Raw genomic sequence first — 4,829 nt, forward strand, 5'->3', positions numbered from 1 at the left:
TTTTGAGAGAGAGCCTCAAGCTGTCACCCTGGGTAGAGTGCTGTGGCATTACAGCTCATAGCAACCTCCAATTCCTGGGCTCAAGCGATTCCCCTGCTCCTGCCTCTGTAGTAGCTGGGATTACAGGCACCTGCCACAATGCTCGGCTATTTTTTGGTTGCAGCCATTGTTGTTTGGTGGGCCCAGGCTGGATTTGAACCCGCCAGCTCAGGTGTATGTGGCTGGTGCCTTAGCTGCTTGAGCCACAGGTGCTGAGCCCATCTCCAGAACTTTTTATTACATCTTCCTCAACTGAAACTCTGTACTCATTAACACACTAACTCCCCATTCCCTTTTCTCCCCAGCCCCTGGCAACCACCATCTACTTTATGAATTTGACTACTCCAGGAACCTCATAGAAGTGGAATCATACAATATTTGTCCCTTTGTTACCGGCAAAACTGTCACACATTTAATGCCTGCCTTAATCTCAGCAGGGGTGTATCCTGCAGTGCCAGACTAGGAACTGAGGCCTAGTGGTTACATCTCTGTTTGGACCTGCCCCCAAATACCCTGTCTCACATGGATTGAAGTTCCTTAATCACTGAAGTCTTTTTTTTGGATCTCTGCTGGCGCTCTCTGTATCTTCAGAAGAGACCTCATATCCTGATATAGAAGAGAAGTGGCTTGGTGCCTGTGGCTCAAGTGGCTAAGGTGCCAGCCACATACACCTAAGGTGGCAGGTTCAAATCCAGCCCGGACCCACCAAACAACAATGATGGCTGCAGCCAAAAAAAATAGCCAGGCATTGTGGTGGGTGCCTGTGGTCCCAGCTACTTGGGAGGCTGAGGCAGGAGACTCACTTGCCTCCAGGAGTTGGAGGTTGCTGTGAGCTGTGATGCCACAGCACTCTACCCAGGGGGACAGCTTGAGGCTCTCTCAAAAAAAAGAAAGAAGTCAGAGAAGTGTCTACCCTCACCTTATTTGTGCTTAACATCTGGGGTGTATGGGAGTATGGGGCTGCAGTGGTTAGGAGTAACATTGCTGGAACAGCAACTTAGATCAGAACTACTCAGGGGACAATGAAGTGGATTACCTTTATGAAATGCCTCCCTCCCCTTTCCATAAAGACACACAGAGGGGGATTTAGCTTTTGGGTTCCTAGAAGGTGTTTATGGATACTCACTGCTAGGGGGTGGTTAAGATGGAGTTAGATGCTATATTTAGCCTTTCAAAATCCCTTTGATATGACTGTTAATTGTGTCTGTTTGGGAGGGGGGTGTTTATGCTTATGAAAGGTGGTTGGAATTTTGTTTTGATACTAATGGGATTGGAGAAGGAGGTGTTCTAGAAATGGATTATAGGGTAACAAATACATGTTCATATGTATAGTCATGTGCTCTCCTTAAAAATCTGACAGCTCGGGCAGTGCCTGTGACTTTAGGAGTAGGGCACCAGCCCCATATACCGGAGGTGGTGGCGGGTTCAAACCCAGCCCCAGCCAAAAAAAAAAAAAAAAACCAAAAAAATCTGACAGTGCAACCTTGGCTTACATTTGATAGTTCAAACCAGCGTTACCAGTGAGGTCAGTGTGTTGAACTTTTTTTTTTTTTTTGAGACAGTCTCAGTTTGTCACCCTCAGTAGAGTACTGTGGTGTCACAGCTCACAGCAGCCTCAAACTTTTGGGCTTAAGCAATTCTCTTGCCTCAGCCTCCCAAGTAGCTAGGACTATAGATGCCAGCCATAATGCCTGGCTATTTTGTTGTTGTTGTTGTTGTTTAGCAGGCCCAGGCTGGGTTCGAACCCACCAGCCTTAGTGCATGTGGTGGGCACCCTAACCACTGAGCTATGGGTGTTGAGCCAGTGTGTTGAACTTTTTATTGGATAGAACCTTGTCATTGAGGAGTCTTAGGTCATTTATATCAGCCACCTGGCCAACATTTTGATTATTATTGAAAAATTTTTAATTCACTAAAGCTTTATTAAGCTTCTGTTGGGTATAGTCATAAGCTTGGGGATTTGGGTGCATGTAGCTTAGTGGGGAAGTCAGGTGAGGCAACAGACAGCGTGAGAAGTGTGACAGGGACAGATGACATGACAGCACAGAGGAATGGTATCTAACCCAGTACTGGAGGGTTTGGAGGAGAAGTTGGCTAAACCTAGACCTCAAGAAAAAAATAGACATAAGGGGGAGGAGAGAAATTGGAGAGTTAGAGAGGAAGCAGAGATAAGACTATTCTAAGATAGAGGGAAAAGCAAGTTCAGAGATAGTAGTGCTGATAGGTAAGATTTTGGGCCACTTACTGTAACTATCAGGCTGCTGATACAACAATTCAACATGTTCATTTCTTTTCATAAGTACCTTGTGGGGCAGGTGCTAGTTGAAAAAATAGGCCTGGAGGGGTTAAATAAATCTCTTAAAATTCTTGGGTAGAGGCAAGCATAAGGTGGACAGGTGTGACAGTAGAAGAGACTGGCAAGGGAGGCATAGCAGAGGCCGAGTCAGGAAAGGGCCTTGATGCCGATGTTGAGTTGGGCATCATTCCCAGGTGGAGGGGCCAGTATTCTGTGTGTGTATATCAGAAGGACATCTCTGGTTACCTGTTGGGGAGTGGACTGGAGAGTTAGGACACCATGTATAAAGTGACCAGTTAGGAAACTGGTGTGGTAATACAGGGAAGAGGTGATGATGTTTCAAATGAAGGTAGAAAAAATGTGAAATTGAGTGATAAAGATTGGTGTGGAGGATAAGGAAAGAATCAGGATGAAATCTGGGTTACTGCATAGTGCAATTGTTTGTTTATTTTTTTTGAGACAGTCTCAAGCTGACGTCCTGGGTAGAGTGCCGTGGCATCACAGCTTACAGCAACCTCCCAACTCTTGGGCTTAAGCTGTTCTCTTGCCTCAGCCTCCCAAGTAGTTGGGACTGCAGGTGCCCTCTACAATGCCCAGCTATTTTTTTTTTTTTTTGGTTGTAGTTGTCATCATTGTTTGGCAGGCCCAGGCTGAATTCAAACCCGCCAACTCTGGTGTATGTGGCTGGCACCCTAACTGCTTAAGCTACAGGTGCTGAGTTGTACACAATTGTTTAGATGAGGGTGCTATTTAATAATGAGATAGGGGCACAGGAGAAGAAGAAGCACATAAGGGAGGGAGGAGGGCTTCTCATATAAAGTCTTACATATACTTTCATTAACTTCTAGTTATGGATCCTAGTTCTTTCTGTCGGATCTGGAGGGAAGTAACAGTATGGCACAACAAATCTGGTCACTATTTCTGGCTAAATTGGGCGATACAAACTCTAGTATTGGAAAGAAGGAAATAGAGTAGATCCTATCCTGCTTATAGGATGTCAAGAAAAGCTTACATTTTCTCCAGGCAGTGCCTTTGGCGCTATTCTTTCCATGTACTAGTATGTTCATCTTTTTTTTTTTTTTTTTGCAGTTTTGGCCGGGGCGGGCTTGAACCTGCCACCCCTGATATATGAGGCCAGCGCCCTACTCCTTGAGCCATAGGTGCCGCCCGTGTCCCTCTTCAAGTCTAAGTCACTTTTCTGTTTACTCTCTGCTAGGTGCTGGGAAAACAAAGATGAATATAACATAGCCTGAGAAGCTCACTTTTCAGAAGGAGGGAGATCTCGGTGTCTTAGATACAGGGTGAAATAGGGAGAGGGTGGGATGGGGTAGTGGGGATGGACAGGATAGGGAGGGATTATTATTGGGGCTAAGAGTCAGGAGACTCCACTCTGTGCTCCAATCTTGTTGTCAGGTGACACATATTCAGGTTTATTCATCTAAATAATGAAGGGAAATAATAACTAAATGACCCCCAGGGTCCCTTCTAGCAATAACATGTTATAGTAGAAGGGGTGGGGTGGAGATAGCAAGAGGGTTTTCACATGACTATAAAAACCTGGTTTTGTTCAATTTTAGCTTTGTGTATAAAATGTCTAGCTGGTGGAGAGAAAATGAGAGTAGTAATTTCAGCCTGCTTGTCCTATGGCGTCCTCCTGGATACTGTAAGGCAGGGGGTCCTCAAACTTTTTAAACGGGGCCAGTTCACTGTCCCTCAAACCATTGGAGGGCTGGACTGGGGTTCTGGGGAAGAGTCAGCTGCTAAGCAGGACAGGCAGTGGTGGCAAAAACACCCGGCAGGCCGGAAAAATGTCCTAGGCAGGTCGCATGTGGCCCGTGGGCCTTAGTTTGAGGACGCCTGCTAAGGAAAGTTTCAGTTCTGTACTCAGGGTGTAGTTCACAGACCCTTAGGCCTTGAGATACTGGGCAGTGGGATAAATTGGAAGTCTAGTCATTAGCCTGAGGATCATTTTACTTCTCTGGCCCTTTTTCATAAAATAATGTGGAAGATCCCTGAAATTCTATAAAGGCTCAGAGTGGAGAGGGGAGGTCGAGACAGAAAAGTGATTGGATGTCTCTAATCACTACACCTACTCCTCTTAATGAATAAATAGAAACAGGTATCTACCCAAGTATCACTGTTATCTTTTCTGACTGTTTCCATACCCCTTTCCCTATTTCCTCAGTGTTAGTGTCTTATTTCGTAATAGTATTCATGGTAATAAATGTGCTGTGTACCTCCTGGGAGGAAGGATGGGATATTGTCCCTGGACTCTGGTCTTTATCTCTAGAAGAGCTATTCTGTCCACTGCCTCCCGTTCTCTGTGCTGGGGCAGGGATGGGCTGTGGTGGCTGAATACTCAGGTTTCTTAGAGGGTATATGAGCATTGGGAGTGCTTTCCTTACTAAAGTGCACATCTGGCTATCCTCTGAGCACACCCAGTGAGTTCCATTGGGGGAAATAGCATTCAATGTTGTTTTTTTTTTTTTTTTTT

The 4,829-nt window shown here is 45.5% G+C and overlaps 1 protein-coding gene across 7 annotated transcripts in view; it reads left to right on the plus strand.

Annotated features, from left to right (window-relative positions):
- Positions 1–4,829, plus strand: part of RALY (RALY heterogeneous nuclear ribonucleoprotein) — a 95,811-nt gene that overhangs the window by 5,193 nt on the left and 85,789 nt on the right. The window lies entirely within an intron of this gene.

This window comes from Otolemur garnettii, unplaced genomic scaffold, assembly GCF_000181295.1.
Source record: "Otolemur garnettii isolate 467f Iridium unplaced genomic scaffold, OtoGar3 scaffold00025, whole genome shotgun sequence".
NCBI lineage: Eukaryota > Metazoa > Chordata > Mammalia > Primates > Galagidae > Otolemur > Otolemur garnettii.